Below are 17,297 nucleotides of genomic sequence, written 5' to 3' on the forward strand. Positions count from 1 at the left end.
AATTATACTCACTTGATCTTAAAATAACCACTTTCCCTACCAAAAAGAACATGCATTTAAGTTGAAAATCTTTTGGTTCTGATTCTGCAGATGCTCTAGTTTGAGCATACGGTGATCACGGTTACCACCTGTGCTGCAATTCTTGCAAACACTGGGAGACTGAGACCAAATGTTAGCTCCAAGTTTGATATATATTGCCTTCAGTAACTCTTTCATATAACCTTCTCTCAACCTTAAAATAGCTTGAGATCTGAGTGTTCATAAGAAAGTCATTATACTATTTATGGTAAAGAAAGGTATTTGAGCAATTGTGATGACTTGTTTAAATTCTAGACTATTATACTTTTCTTTGTCATCTTGTGGCTTTTTCAGCCACTAACTTCTCTCCTTAAGATATTATAACACTCTTTTGAGTATTTTATTATTTTCACTTTTATAATTTCATCGTCTTATGTGAGTTTAAAGTCATTTACAAAAAGGGAAAGAGTAAAAGATTCTCCTTAGGCTCCACCACATTTAGCTGTTAGTACTGAAATACTTTTATGCTGTTCTTATTTTATTGCACTTATTAATATTTATGTATAGTTAAATTCCATTATAATATTTTTCAGAGACCAAGCTTTAATATTATAGGCAGAACAAAGTGAAATGTATAATACAATGGATGTTGAAGCAATTTACAATAGTTAGCCTGCAGGTAAGACATCTTTTAGCACAATACACCAAAAAATATATATACCTCTCTCTCGTCTTATTCAACAAAGTTGAAATAGCCACTATAGCCAAGTAGGTTTGAAGAAAAAATGGTTATAAGTTTTAAAGGGAATGGTGGAATTGAATTAAGGGCTGAAATGGAATACATTTGACTTGATGTTTATGGACTTATTTTCATCAGATATTAAACATTTTTATAAATAACTGAAGGAGTATGTGTAGATACATTCTGATTAGTTGATGTTTTTGTCTTCCTTCATAAATGTTGAACATGAGACACAGATGTATTAAATAGCTTGTCCAAAGTTCTTTAGCAGTGAGCCACTCAAGCAACTAATGTAAATAACAAACTATTATTTTCTTACCCTTAATTTTGCCATTATGTATTTGTAGCACTGCAGGCAAATGGCTTATATGAACTTGGCTCATACCAGGTACTCAGTAGACACTATTGACTGACTGAAACACTGAGCCTCGGTTTTCTTATGCCTAAAATTGCCATAATAAATTCTACTTAGATAATGAGAAAAATATATGATTCATGTGAAGATACTTGAAAAAGCTTAATGAGATGGCAACGAAAGTCATTTAGGGATTTAGAATTCTGGTTTTAGAGCTCACTTGCCATAGGATTTTAAAAGAATATAAAACAAGGGAAGATGTGTCATTTGTGGTTAGTCAATATGTGGCTATAAAAGAGGAAGATAGAAACCATCATAAAAATTACAGAGAAGGAAGAGAGGCTGTGCAGAAAAGGCTGCCCCTGGGAAAGGCACAGGGTGACACAAGCAAGGCTCACGATGTGCTTGGACACAGCCCTTCTCTGCAGTGGGGTGGGGGCAGGGTCCTGTCATGCCTTTGCTTTTGGGTTCTGTTGCACCTGCTTCCATTTCTGCTTTTAACCTGAACTTTGTTTTTTCTAAAGAAAGCCATCATATCATTCCATTGAGGCTGTGGGTTCAATGGCTGGTTAGTGTGCTGCCTTCGTATCTCATTGCCAGCATATGGTCTGTGGTGAATGACCCTTCCATTATTTGCACAGCTGTTGAGTAATATTACGTTAAAACATTACATGCACAATTATGTTCAATTATATAAAATGAATCTATTTTACCTAATGCTTATTCTCTAGGGTTTATTCATCTTTAAGTTACAGGAAGTTTTAGTACAGAGTAGCAGATGGCACAACACAATGTTTGCCAGCTAATAAATTTAACTGTCATGGCATGTTAAATTTTTAGCATACATATCTATATATTTTAGTCAAATGCCTCAAATCACTTTTGAAGGACAGGAACGACTGTAGCAAACTTCATGCATCTGTATCCTTTGGGGTGATGAAGTGACTTTGGAGCTGGAGAGCACGTGGCATTAGGCCATGACATTTTCTCCTTCGTGCTTTGGCCTGACCTTCTTCCCCAAGGACACTACCTGTCAGAGGCACTTTTTGTGACATTGCTCTCTGTCCTTTCTCCAATACTACTTTTCCAGTTCCCTGTTCTTGCCAGAGGACAGTGGCCCTTCCCCCTCATATCTTCCCCAGCCCCATTTTCTTGCCCTGGCCAGGCTGGCTGTGAGCTGCTGACATTGCAACGATTCCAGAAAACACGTCAGTGGGGCTGTAGTAGCACTGCCTGTTTAATTGGCATCCCATCACTTTGGAAATGTTCTGTTGGCTCAGGCTTTGGTTCAGGAGGCAGGTGTTTGTGTTTGACGTCCATACTATGGGATGGGATGGGTATGGACTGTCCCTCTGTCACTGAGAATGTAGTCTGCCTTTTAACCAATCTTTCCCTCTCACCTTCTTCCCTGAATGGAAATATTTCTCACTTCCAGTCTGCCTTTCTGGGAACTTGGTATTCTTATGTTTGAAGGCCATCTGCTCTGAAACTGGCCGATAGGACTCAGACTTCATTTCCCTGAGACTAAGACTTCACTTTTTATTTGGATCTTGAACTTCCATGGGAGCATCATGCTTTTGAAATTATCTGGCTTTCTGCCTTTGGATTTGACAAATTCCTGTCCACCTCTGATTTCCTGAACTGCAAGTCTCTTAAGCTCATGTTGCCTTTGAAGTATACCAGAGCATCCCAGAGAAGTTCAGGTTCGTGCTGTAATCTATAGTAACACAGCTGAGCCCCAAGCTGTGCTAGGCAGTTGGCTTGCCTTGAAAGTCTATCGCTGTTCTCTTTCCATCTCTAAGATCCTCTAGTGAGAAACTTCATTGTGAGAACTACTTTATATGAAGAAGTGTACTAACTCCCCTTTCTTTTGAACTATTTACCTGTTCTGGTTCATGGATTATAAAGAGAGTTAGGAAAATGGGACAAGTTCTGGATTGGAAGCCTGGTTCTGTCCCATGCTGGCTTTCTAATTTTGGCCAAGGTTTTTTTCCTCTGGGCCTCAGCTCCCTCATTTGTAAAATGGGGGTAATAAATTTTACTTCGGGGAAGTGTTGTGGAAATTAAATGAGATAAAAATCATGCAAAGCCCTCACCATGGTGCCTGACACAAACACAAAATAAATAGTGGCCATTATTACAATGGGATGAAGTTCAATGGGAATTAGAATTTATTTATGTACTAAGTCGATATATTAAACTAATAGTAATAGCTAATATTTATTGAGCATGTATGCATGGCTCCTACTCTTATGATGCACACAATCCTCTGTGGAGACTATCTCCTAGAATTTCTGCAGGCACCTTGACTTCCAGAGTGTGAGCGCAGCCGTGTAGGATGGGGAGGAACACCAATCCAAGTGCAGATGTGGCTCTGCCGCTTATTCATGAGTGATTTTAACAGCTTCCTTATCCTCTGGCGTTTTGGTTTCTTTATTTGCTGCTAATGTAAATAACACCTTCCTTTGGTGAAATGCTTGATAAGGAGTAATACTGCTCCCCCCACCCCCCTGATTTCTTCCTTCTTTACTTTCTCACTGCCTTTTATCCACCAAACTGACTTCCAAATTTTGAAAATTCCTGACATAGTGCTTCAAGTTTCTAGACTTTAAGGGGGAATTGCATAGATTTTCAAACAAAGGGCTCAATGTTTACGACATCCAGGAAACAAACTGTACCTTATACACAGAGAGGGCAGAGATTTGACCCTGACCTTCTATTAATATCTTTGTCCAATGAATGGTGATTGAGAATCAAATGCTAGAGGAGAGTAGTAAATGCCAAATGAGATTGTCGTCTTTATTAAGCCTGCATTAGGAAGTCTGCATTTGCAGCTTACTCTGCTCCCAAGTCTTAGCACATGCATTTTTCTGTGTTTTATCTACATTCTAGTCAAGCACTACTTGACTAGAAAAGGACAGATTATTTTTAATATGAATGGTTGAAAAGAAAACTAAACAGGTATATATCATGGTTTGTTTACTTTTTATTTCTTTTTTAAATCGGCCTGGGTAGCTGCATTCTACAGCAGCAATGTTCACCCTTTTTCATCTCCTGATACCTAAAAACTCATCACTTAAAATTTGGTGGCACACCAAGAAATTCCATGGCCGATCTGATAAAAATAGGGATAATTTTTATTCATTTACACTGGGTGGCTATTTTTTGTTGGCTGTTGTAATTTTCTTTTTGCTTGACAATCTAAGGAAAAAGAGGTCAGTGCCCCTGAGTAAATATTGAACTATTACATGTCTTCAAAATGCTTGCAGCATGATGTTTGGAAATCACTGGTCTAAAGGATTAAAGGTTAGACGCTGTGTTGTTCATGATGTGGAATCATCTGGAAGTGGCTCTGGCCTTATCCTGAGTGTAGGCTAAGCACTGACTTGTGGTTGGACTGCCACACCTTGTCCCCCACACAGCCAGTCTTCTGATTTTGTGACAGTCCTTCAGCTAGGGTGTTGTGGTAGAATATTTATGAAGAATCTCAATTCGGGCAACTTTGATGTTTTCAACTAATTCTCCAGGGTTCTCCAGTTTCTGGAACTTCTGGCTGCTGACGTAAATCACTAGCCTCAGCTGCATGTAAACCTACATTTATTAAACTAATCTTCAAACTTACCAGCTTTGCTAGAGGAAGGCAACTCATTTCCTTTTCTTGGCTGGGGGCTTGGGAGGATATCAACTTTATTGTTACTGTTTCTGTTTTTTTTTTTTTTCAGAACTTTCCCACTTTATGCTTTTAGTGATAGTTTGAATAATACTTTTAGTCCCCTCATCCATTTCCTTCATAAAGAGCTCATTCCTCTCCATGTGTTAACATTGTAATAGAACAGGCATTTGGGCTTAAAGAAGCTAGAGTATCTAAGAAGAGAGAAGTTCCATTTAGGACATCAGGGTCCTGGGAGGTACAGAGTTGACAAGGCAACTGAAAAGAGAAGGTTGGTCTGGACCAGGAAGGAGGGGAGTGTACTTATGCTGGTGGAAAGTAAGCACTGGCAGAAAGGAAAGTTTAAACAACAAGGATCTGGTCCAAGAATTCTTCCCTCAGAGGGCTGGTCTGAGTTCTCCATGCCATGGAAGAGACAACTGGGTACTGCCCTCCTGATGTTGGGTCATGAGGAGGGAGAGTATAGAAATGACCCCTGAAGTGTCATGTTAGAAGAGCATTGTGTGGCATCAGTAAGGACAGAAGAGGACTGAGGGAAGTTGGTTGAAACTGCCTTGGTATAGAATTTGAGTTTGGGTCTTTAGTTACTATTTTGGAGAAAGTTTTTTTTCCCTCTCCTAAGTCCATTTTGAATGGATCAAAAAACTATGGTACATTTACACAATGGAATTCTATGCTGCAAAAGGAAAGAAGGAGCTCCTACCCTTTGCAACAGCATGGATGGAACTGGAAAGCATTATGCTAAGCGAAATAAGCTAGGTGGTGATGATCTCACCTTTAACAGGAACCTAAACAACAAGGCAATAAAACAAACAAAATATGACCAAAGACACTGAAATAGAGAACATGCTGACAGTGTCCAGAGGGGAGAGGAGAGGGAATTTCAGGGGAAAGGGGGAAGGGTGTACAGGAATAAGTATAAAAGACACATGGACAAAAACTAGGGGAGGTGGAAATGGGAAAGAGGGGGGAGAGCTGGGTACGTGGGTTGGAATGGAAGTAAAAGACAGAAAACTGTACTTGAACAATTTAAAAAATGATAGTAAAAAAAGTTTGCACAACACAGACATTCGTCTAGCTCTGTACTTATAAATTGCAATGATGGGAGACAAGAATATTGCCTGACTGGAAGGGTGGGACAAAATATTTTAAGAGCCATAAAAAGTTCCCTGCTGGGAATTGCTGTTAAAGAAATAATCCTATAAAGGGACAGCACTTTATGCACCATGATATTCATGGCAGCATTGCCTGTTTTAGAGAAAATCTGCAAATTTGCAAGTCCAGTGTTAGCAAAGTATGAAATACTTTAGGTTCATCAACTCAATGGGCTCTTCTATAAACATTAGGAGTTATAATTTAAGAGTTTGTAGCAGTTATGGAAAAAGATATTTGTAACATAAAATGAAAGAAAACCTATATACATTGTATTAATTTACATCCAACTGTGTATCATTTATTTTAAAGTATAGACAAGGATTAGAAAAATGAAAGCCAACTTTGTGAAAATGATGGGAATGTAGGTAATTTTCTTTTAAAAAAATCTTTTTAATGCTCTTTAATGTCTGTGCAATTAGAGAATTTTTGACAATGCCTGGGAGGAAGTGAGGATTGGATATGTGAATAGACTTTTGTGATTTCTATTTCCTGAACAGGACAACCCAATTGAGATTTTGTTTACTCTGTTTAGTAACTTTTTGCTCTTTTATTTTTCAGGAGGCTGAGGTCAGTTACTGGCAGGATTCCAGAGAGTTAAAAACAAAATTTCTTGGAAAGCCAACAAAATGTTTGTGTTTAAATGTAGTTGTAGCAAAAAGGTACTGAATGTGGCTCAAGGATCAGTTTTCTAGTGGGAAAATTGCTCTTGTCCTTGGAGACGCTAATGGGAATACCAGCTCTACCTACCGGCTATCCACTTTATCTGGGGACAGTAGCCTGGTTGAGGCTAAAGGTTTTGACTTTGAATGTCCTTGAGAATGCACTGAGATGGAATGCTAAAAGTGGCTGATAGAAGTGGAGATTCTTTGGGGATTTTGTGAATCTCGTTATCCCAGTTCATGGAGGGTCATGGTCAGATATGTCACTGAGCTAAAAGAATACTCCAGCTCAGGAACAAGATTAGACTCTACGGAACCTGTTTAAGAAAGACTGGTCCCAGTCCAACCGGAAAGTGTTGCCAAAAGTGGAAGCAACTGGAAGGAGATAGGGTGAGAGAAGCTTCCCTGGAGGTCAGTACTGTCACCTCCACTCAAATAGGGATAAGTAGGGATGAACCGAGCTGACCCTTGTTCAGAAAGAGAGATTTGGTAAGAACTGTGACATGTCAGTGTGTGGTGAAGGGAAGTATTTGGGTAAGGGTGGTGGTGGGGTTGAGGGTGGGCATGGTGATGGGGCTATCACTGTATTTTCTGAGGGCACAAAATGCGTGAGGCAGCACAGAACCTATGAAGAACGCAGGGCCTGACTTCTGAGGGCTGGTCCTCCAGGGCTCCCTGTGTCAAACCAGCCTGTGCAAATACAAGCAGACATTTACTTCAATGGATTCCTTCCCCTTGATGTGTTTGACTGTGTGCGCCTATTAGGGGAACAAAGAGGGGGGTTATTAAAGATCATGAAGTTTAATACCTTCACTTTTTAAAAGAACTGATGTTTTGTAAGAAAGAAAAGAAGAAAATAAAATAATAAAAAGCCCTTTCTCTTTCTGCCTTGTGTCTGAGGCAAGCCCATGCCCTACTCCCAGTGTAGGGGTTGCTTACCTTGCCCTGTTCTGGTGCCCACCTGACAGCTGCTGTCAGGGCCTGGCCCCTCCTTACCTTTCTGATGAACAGCGTGGCCTAGAGAGACTGGCAGAGGTCTGATGCACTGGGCTATGATTTGACCAGGGCTTTGGACAGCATGAAATTGTGGAGACCTGCGTTCTTTCGGGACGAAGCACAAAGAAGTATGACAGGCAGCAAGTGACCTGGGGAAAGGCAGTGGGAGAGGGACTGGGAGTGTGGAGGCTGGGGGTGAGGGTGCCATGGAGTTACCCTCCTGGGACCCTAAAGCCCTAATCATTCAGGTGCAGGGAGAGTGGACTTAGAAATAATCAGCAAGCACCCCATCACTTGGTGCCTGAGACTGTGCCTGAGACTGAGGCTCCGGAGGTCTGGTTTACAGTTCTGCAGATGCTCCTCCTTCATTTGAGTTCCCAGGGCCTGGGGCTCCTTTGCGACCTTGGATAATGCGTACTGGTCTCCAGAGCAGGAAATGTTTGAGAAATAGGACCTGGTATCTTTTAAAAATGTCTTTTGCTTTCTTCTCTCTTCTTTTTATTTTTAGCCTTGCCCTCGTTTGTCCTTCTGATGGAGACGATCACAGATGGGGCCCAGGAGACCAAAGTGAATGCGGTGGAGAGGAGTGGACCTTCTGGGGAACGTGGGTCCAGGAAACATGGGCCACGTGTGGCTGGATTTCCGTAGGCCGAGTTTTAGGCCATTGAAACGCCTCATGAAAAGATGAGTTGCAGGCAAGAAAGGAAGCGGAGGGTGAGCTGTTTTTATTTAGGGTAGGACCGAGGTGGCTGCTGGCACAATGGAGTGGCAGGCTCTGGGGAGCATATTTTGATAGCAGGAAAGAGAAAGTGGCACACTCTCAGGAAATAGAACAGTCCCTGCTGCTTTACACAAAGGACCTCATATGCCTTGAGAAAACACCCAGACTTCACTTGGGAGCAGAAGTGGACCACTCTGGTGTCAGCCTGCTGAATGGGAAGGGCAGTGGGTCAGTGTGCTTGGGACAGAAGCAAGGGGAAACTAGAGGCAGACAATGCTGTTAGGAGGTTGGCAGAAATCACATAGGGAATACAAAGGCCTGACTTGAGGCAGAGAAAGAGAGAATGGAGAGGTAGGTGGTGAAGGGGAAGGGAGGCTTGGGGTTTGTTCCAGGGTAAAGGAAGGGAAACTTGGGGATCACTCTCCCCCAGGGATGAACACTTTGTCCAAAATAATTTACTCACAAGAAACCTAAAAATATGGAGTAAATAAATAGTATCCTTCTCTCCCAAACTGAAATTTTAAACAAGTTAGAGAACAGATAACAAAGGAAAGCAGAAGCAACCAGGAGGAAGGGCTGTCACTTCTAAACAAAACATGTGTTGCTGGTGACAAAGCTCTTCTGGGATTATGACCACCTCCAGTGTGGTCTGAGGCTAGTGATGTGGCACAAATAAACTGGGTGGGGTTTAGTAAAGGCAAAGGGGAAGCCAAGGGGAATAAACCTATGGAATATGGAATCAGGGAGTCCAGTTTGCAAGATACTGCTGTCTGCCAGGACATAGAAATAAACACCTCAACTTCATAGTGTCCAGATTTGCAAGGGGGAGACCCAGGGAAAAAAAAAGTTATAAGTCCCTCTGAGACATGGATGATGTTTCTCCTAGTTCCTACCTCTCCCCCAGGGATAGCCATGCAGAATAGCAATCGTGTTCTGGTGGGACTAGGTAGGTACATAGATAGATAGATAGATAGATAGATAGATAGATAGATAGATAGATAGATAGATGGGACTTGCAGGCATTCTTTATGTTTATAGACCTTTTGCATCTTTCCCTAAATTCAGAGAATCTCAAAGACTCAGAGAATGGGTCACTTTGGGACAAGGCAGACACCTAACTGTGATATTCCCCAATATCTTGGTGACTACCACCACTTTCAGGAAATAATTTCTAGCCTCATTTCTGATATTTGAGTTTGTATCAGAGGCTGTGGTTAAAGGTGAGAAGTAGGAATTCCATTGGTACTGGTGGGATAGGCTGTGACATGACCTCATCTATGAATAGGTCATGTGGGGACCACGGGAATATGGATATAAAGCAGCAGGAGGTGCATTGTTGAGGGCTGGTCCTGCACCTGTATTCATCATGTCTGAACTCAGTTTTTGGGAACTGCTCTGCCTGGTTTCAGGAATTGTAACTGCCCCCCATGCCTAAGGCTTGAGTGAGAGACCTCCAGAGTGGGAGCCACTAAAGAGACAAAGCTTGTCTCTGCTTCATGTCCCCCTTCCCCCCCAGTGCTTGGTCAGTTAGTCTATGATGGGTAAGACCCCTCAGAGAGGGGGCAACCTAAGCCAGACATGATGACTTGGGAGGTCCTCAAGGAAGGACTTGGGGGTCTGCAGAATAGAGGGTGTGATGGGCCCTTGTCCCCCAGCTATTCTGACATAGCCTGAGTCCCCATGTCCTCTGGTAGAAGTGCTTCCTGGCTCTAATCTAATTAAACCTAAAAATCTATGATGGGCAGGTGGTGCAGCTCTTTGCCAGCTAGAATGGGATCTGCAGTGATCAGGCCTAAGAAAGAATATGTAAAATCCTGTGAAGCCTGCTTTGTTTAGAATGCTCTCATTTAAATGATAAGGGTCCAAGCAAGAAGTCTGTTCCTCAAAGTTTTATGGCTCTTTAGCTATCTGACCCTGACTGAGAATAAGCCCTCATAGTTCTTTGAATGCTATCTATTGTTTGATCCTTACCTGTATTCTTGTGCAAATGAACCCAATAAAAGCCCATTGAGGAAAAGGTTCTTGGCCCTTCTCCTTTGAGAGATTGGCCACCTCTCCTCCCCAAACGGATCATGTCTTGGTAGTGTGACTTTCATCTGTGGCGGACAAAGTTGCTGCCACACCCAGTCTTCCATGAGAGTGCAGCCTGGATCCTGGCATAAGCACAGCAAGTCTCCAGCTTGCTGAGAAACAGCAGCATTCCTGGCAGGGACTGAGCTCTCCCGAGGATATAAATCTAACACACCAAGGGAATTGTGTTTATTTTCCCTTCTCATCAGCAGGGGAAAGAGAGAGAACAGCTTTAAATCCAGATGGCTAGGACTCTGCTGGAAAGAAGAGACCAATAGGGAACCATAAAAAGCAATACAGACCATCTTCCCCCCCACAGTACAATCTGGCCTTTGGACACTTGTGTAGTACTTACAAAGAAAATAGCTCCCAATAATTGTTCTCTTAATTTGTGCAATGCTTTTTACATATTGTATTTCATAATTTTCATAACAACCTGATAAGAAAAGCATTAACATCTCAATTTAATTTTTAATTTTTTAAAAATATATTTTATTGATTTTGCTCTTACAGTTGTCCCATTTTTCCCCTTTACTCCCCTCTGTCCCGTACCCCTCCTCCCACCAGCATTCCCAACCTTAGTTCATGTCCATGGGTCATACATATAAATTCTTTGGCTTCTCTATTTCCCATACTATTGATCTCCCTCCCCTCCCCCCGTCTATTTTGTACCTACCATTTATGTTTCTTATTCCATGAACATTTCCCCCCATTCTCCCTCTTCACCTTCTCTGCTGATGACTGGCCGTATGATCTCCACTTGTGTGAATCTGTTCCTGTTATAGTTGTTTGATTAGTTTATTTTTGTTTTTAGGTTCAGTTGTTGATAGTTGTGAGTTTGTTATCATTTCACTGTTCGTAATTTTGATCATCTTCTTTTTCTTAGATAAGTCCCTTTAACATTTCGTATAATAAGGGCTCAGTGATTATGAACTCCTTTAACTTGACCTTATCTAGGAAGCACTTTATCTGCCCTTCATTCTAAATGATAGCTTTGCTGGATACAGTAGTCTTGGATGTATATCCTTGCCTTTTATGACTTTAAATACTTCTATTCAGCCCCTTCTTGCTTACAAGGTTTGTTTTGAGAAATCAGCTGATAGTCTTATGGGCACTCCTTTGTAGGTAACTGTCTTATTTTGTCTTGCTGCTTTTAAGATTCTCTCCTATTTAATCTTGGCTAATATAATTATGATGTGCCTTGGTGTGTTCCTTCTTGGGTCCAACTTCTTTGGGACTCTCTGAGCTCCCTGGACTTCTTGGAAGTCTATTTCCTTTGCCAGAATGGGGACTTCCTTCATTATATTTTCAAATAAGTTTTCAATTTCTTGCTCTTCCTTTTCTTCTGGCACCCCTATGATTCAGAAATTGGAACATTTAAAGATGTCCTGGAGGTTCCTAAGCCTCTCTTCATTTTTGTGAATTCTTGTTTCTTCATTGTGTTCCCATTGAATGTTTATGTCTTCCTTCTGGCCCAAATCATTCATTTGAGTCTCAACATCTCAATTTTACACATGATGAATTGAGACTTGAGAGGTTCTGTAACTTATTCAAGGTCACACAGCTAGTAACTGACAGAATTGTTATTAGCATGTTTGTCATCCTGAATCCAGCGTTCCTGCTGTGTGATCCAGTGCACAGCCCTCCCTGGACTAGCCGTTCCTGTCTCTAGAAGACACGAAGGCCTCAAGGAGAGAAACAGAGTAGCAGCTCCGATAACAGAAGCTCCTCTGTGCACTGGGATGACTGTTCACTACAGTGAACATCGTCTGTCCCTGGTCACCACATTCCTCAGGGGCCCTAAGATACTAGAGCATGTCTCCAGCATTGCAGCCAGGATAGACAAAGAGCCCAGAAATAGTTTTTAATGAGGACTGAGTGAATCCACCAGCAGGTGTTTGTGCTGCCTGTGGGAAGTGTCAGGAAGGAGTCACGTAAATATTTGAAGGACTTTCTGTGAAGAACAGGTATTTGTCTCTAGACATTAGAAACAGGCTCACACACAGGCAGATTTGGGTTCACTCTAGGAAAAGAATTTCTCAGAACTGGGTCTGTCCACGGGGGAAATGCTCTGCCTCTAGTCCAACGCCTGTCAGGCATGTTGAAAGCTGGTTTCTGTTATAGGTAAGAATTTGGGTGGATGTTCTCCTATTTTCCTCTTAAAACTAAAATTTTGAAACAAATGATCTTGAAGGTAGATATCTTATTTTACAACCCACCTAGGTAAGTGCTTTGCCAGTATTACTGACTGAATAAATGAATGACTGGCCGGTCCCTGGGGGTGGCAGTAATGGGAGCAGGTGCGTAAAGTATATTTTCCTCATTCTCTCTCCAGTCTGAGCTCTCATTTATTTTTTTTATTGTTGTTCAAGTACAGTTGTCTCCATTCCCTCCCCATTCCCCCCCTTTCCCTGCCCTCCCCACCTCCCACCCCTGATCTTATCCACCCTTGGGTTTGCTCATGTGTCCTTTCTAACCGACAGGCTGAGACTGTTGCTTAGCACTGCCTTTGAGGCCTGAAGGGCAGAGGTATCCTCAGGCACTCATATAGCCTGTGAGGAGAAGATCAAAGCCAAAGGGCCAGGACCATTTTGCAGCCTGGTAGGATGCAGTTTCTATATATCGGAAGCAGGTATTCCTGCCCTGGGGCAGAAAAGAGAAACTCAGCTTTTGGGTAGCACAGTCGACTGGTCTGGAATGAACAGGTGCCTGCACAGCCGCATACCTGCCTGCCCGGGAGTGATGGAGGCTGGAGGTGGGATCTGGAACTTACTGTCCTTGGGGTGATGTCTGAGGTTCTAGAAGGCTCTTTACAGAAAACTTCCTCTACCTGGCTTCCAAGGGGCTCAAATTCTTTCATAGGGAAGAAGTCTTCATCACACATAGAGAGCTCAAAGTGTCAAATGCAAATAACTCGATCATCATGTAAGCTAAAATGAAGTCAAACCTCTCTGAGGTAGGTTATAAAGGGGAGAAATTGGGTAAAGATGGAGATACTCTGCATCCCTGAAAGGAGAGGCACTGGAGGCTGGAATAGGCTGCAGGATGACAAGAGCAGTGAGATTTCTGAGCACAGATTTCTTCCTCACACAGTATTTTCTCAGTTAGAGGGAGGAGGTGGAAATACTCCAATTTGAAAAAGATCCAATAGAACTGACTAAAGAAGGTAGAATTTTTGAATTGCTTTATGTCTTGGGGTTTTCTCTGAAATTTTAGCACTGTAAGCTGTGCCTGGGAGATTTAGCCAACTGTCAAGGATCTCCCGAGGGATTTGAAGAGCCCTGCACATAGAGAGCTTCTTTGATTGTGTCAGCAGACAGCTCGCTCTGCTCCTGGCTCTCCTTATCAGAGCCACTGTGAAGGTCCAGAGGGACCTTCTTCAAGGAGCACATGCCAGACACCAATAGTGGCTTTCTATTTACTGCAACACCATCCACTCCCCAAAAAAGTTTAAAAGCTTTGCCTTGTCAGAAATTTTAATTTCCTTGGGAATTAGAAAGGTCTTGCAACAAATGTTTTCCCTGACTTTTTTTTTTGCTTTTTTATGGATAGTAGAATTGTTAGGATAGATAGTAAACCAAGGCAGGCAGACAGGAGGGAGATATGTCTCACCATTACCTCAGCAGTCCTGAGCCTGGTCTGGTAATATTGCCAGATGTTCCAACAACACAAGAAACACTATGTTAGTTTGGGAAGAGGGGAGCCCTTGAAATTGTATGTATCATTTCCGATATCAGGGAAAGAAAGACTTTGAAACTGTGTATTCATCCCAAGGCCCGGAAGAGGATGGGGGACCGCAGTGCACAAAAAAGCCCATAAAAACTTTGTTTAATTGCCTACCTCTGGTCACTGTCTCCTTTATGAGGGGGTCCCTAATGCTTGCAGAAAGGGCCCATAAATAACTCTGGGTAACAGCCTCAACTTTAATTAACTGTGTCCTGTATCTGTTTTACAGCAAGATGAACAAATGGAGTCTGGAGTAAGATAAGGATTCAGGCTAAAAGACACCCACTCATACTTATGTTTGGGTAGTCATGCACCCCCACCCCCGAAAGCTGGCCCCACCTTTAGGCACCCGTCAATATGTAAATTATTCACCCAGACCCTGACAACAATGTAAATTTTCAGACAGAGGACCTGGGGCTCTTGCCACCCTTGCTCTGGTCTCTCTTCTTGACCTCAGCAAGTCCAGCTCTCTTCCATGAAGAGTTGTACACTAATAAACTCTGCTTGCATACTAATACACATGCCAATCTGTAAATGAAAGCTTTTCTGGTTAGAGAAATCTTGGATGTAGGTCTTTGGATTTCATGACTTGGAATACTTCTTTCCAGCCCCTTCTTGCCTACAAGGTCTCTTTTGAGAATGCTGACAGTCTCTTTTGAGACTGCTGACAGTCTGATGGGAATTTCTTTGTAGGTGACTGTCCCCTTATCTCTTGCTGCTTCTAGGATTCTCTCCTTCATTCTAATCTTGGCTAATGTAATTATGATGTGCCTTGGTGTGTTTCTTCTTGGGTCCAACTTCTTTGGGACTCTCTGAGCTTCCTGGATTTCCTGGAAGCCAATTTCTTTTGCCAGATCGGGGAAGTTCTCCTTTATTATTTGCTCAAATAAGTTTTCCACTTGTGGCTGTTCCTCTTCCCCTTCTAGTACCCCTATAATTTGGATGTTGGAACGTTTAAAGATGTCCTGGAGGTTCCTAAGCCTCTCCTCATTTTTTCGAATTCTTGTTTCTACATTCTTTTTTGTTTGGTCATTTTTTTCCTCTTTCTGGTCCACTCCTTTTATTTGAGTCCCAGTTTCCTTTCCATTACTATTGGTTTCCTGTGCATTTCCCTTCATTTCAATTAGTTTAGCCTTCATATGTTCCTCTAATTTGTGACTAAAATCAACCAGTTCTGTGAGCATTCTGATCACCAGTGTTTTGAACTGTGCATCTGAAAGTTGGCTATTTCTTCGTCACTTAGATTTATCAGCTCTGGGGCTCTGAGTTCTTCTTGAGCCATGTTTTGATCTGTTCATGCCTGTTACGTATGAGGAGTGGAACCTTAGATGTTCACCCAGGTCGCTGGTTTGTGACGTATGTGGGGGTGGGGTCAGAGAGGGACTATGGCGGTCCCCTCTCCCACTTCCTGCCACTGGGGCCTGTGCGATCTGTCTCACTGCTTGCTCCTTCACCAGTTTATCTGCAAGTGAATGTGTGACCGCAGTCAGCCCTCAGTGGTTCCACTGCCTTGCACCCTCAGTGGGTCCGCCCACTACTCCACACCTGGGATCTGCCCACGGCTGCCAGTGCACCTGGGTCGCGTGCCCCGGGCAGTCCAGTGGATGTTTCCTGCCCAACCCCGCTCTGCTGCTGGCTCTGCCCCTCTTACTGGTTTGGCTGAAGGGTTCGTTGTTGTCAGACTTCCATATAGTTCAATTTTCTGTGGTTTGGCTGTGTTTTTGTTGCTAAAACTTTGTTGTTTTTAAACTTGGTTGAGCGAGAAGACACAGTGTGTCCACCTACGCCTCCATCTTGGCAGAAGTCCTCCTTTCTCTGATCTATAATTCTTTACTGCATTGGCAAGAAGAAGCAAGTTTCTCCTGCAACAGAGTCACCATTTTGATATCTGTAGATGTGAAAACTCTGCATGATAAAACATATGATTATGTATTTAAGTGAATGTTTTAAGTGATAGTTGAAATTTTAGTTTCCAAATATATTCACAACAGTTTAAGTCTATTACTTCTGGCTAAGTCTTCCCTTTGTTTCCAGGGTTAACCCCTCAGCTGCTGCTGTTGGCTGAAGCCTTATCGACCCTTCTAACTCACCTGAGTTGGGACTCTCCTTCACATTGCATTTCTCCATTCTGGTTGCCTTTAAAAAAAAATCAAGAGTATCACCCCTTCCTTTTTTTGCCATCCAAGTTATTCTCCTTCTTCTTGTCCTACCTGTGGTCCCTCCCCATCTGAGAAGCCTGCCCCAAGTTCTTGCCATTTGCTCTTTTTTCATCTTAGAGCACTTGCAGTTTTTACAGCCCAATTTAGATTGAATTGTTTATTTTTTTTTTCTGGTACACATTGATTATCTGAGTAGTATTCTTGCTTCAGTGGAGCAAGGGCTCTTTCTACCTGGGGCTGTACTTAGTTACTGTACACAATGTTTTCTTCATGTTGAGGAAAACCAGTTTGTGTAACTCCTCCTCACCCTTCAGCTTCTTTGTTCATGAAGATGTGGAATGGGGCAATTCATCTGATGAGTAAATTCAGCAAGAACAAACAGGGTGCAAGCAACCTAGATGTTGCCACTCCCATAAACCCTCTCCTATACCTCCATCCCTGCCACCCAAGCCTGGTTGCCTAGAATATCTCCTACTGTTCCTCCAGGGATAAATCTTCAATTTTGGGAGGAGGGGTGTGCGAATCTGCCTGATTCTGTTTCACTTTCCACCATACGTGGCTCTTTCACAAAGTTATATTCTTCAATTTAACTTTTATTAATAATAAAGGTATTATTTTGAGATTCGATCTGCCATTCCTTTGTTTTATTTTTTAACTTTTTCTATGCTTGAATGATGAAAAGGGATGCTATTTATTAGAGACCCTAAAACTAGCAAGCGATGGCCTTGGCGTAGGTGGGCTGAGGCAGGAGACATCCGCTACCCAAAGGGAATGGTGGTGCTCCTTTGCGCCTGCTGGAACTCGCTTTGTTTTGGACAGGCCAAACCTCAAGATGCGACCACTCCAAAGTGGACCCTCAGCACCAAGATGACGTCATCTGGTAAAGAGAGTTTTGGCATATCATTCCTTTGGGTGTTCAAATTTTCAGCTCAAAAGGGCATCTTGATTTTGGCACTGTGAACATTTATCTCTTCCTTCCTATAAAAAGTGGTAAGAGGTTCAGCTGCTTGGAAAGGCTGTTCCAGA

This window comes from Artibeus jamaicensis, unplaced genomic scaffold (assembly GCF_021234435.1).
Source record: "Artibeus jamaicensis isolate MK-2021 breed Jamaican fruit bat unplaced genomic scaffold, CSHL_Jam_final scaffold_1964, whole genome shotgun sequence".
Lineage (NCBI taxonomy): Eukaryota > Metazoa > Chordata > Mammalia > Chiroptera > Phyllostomidae > Artibeus > Artibeus jamaicensis.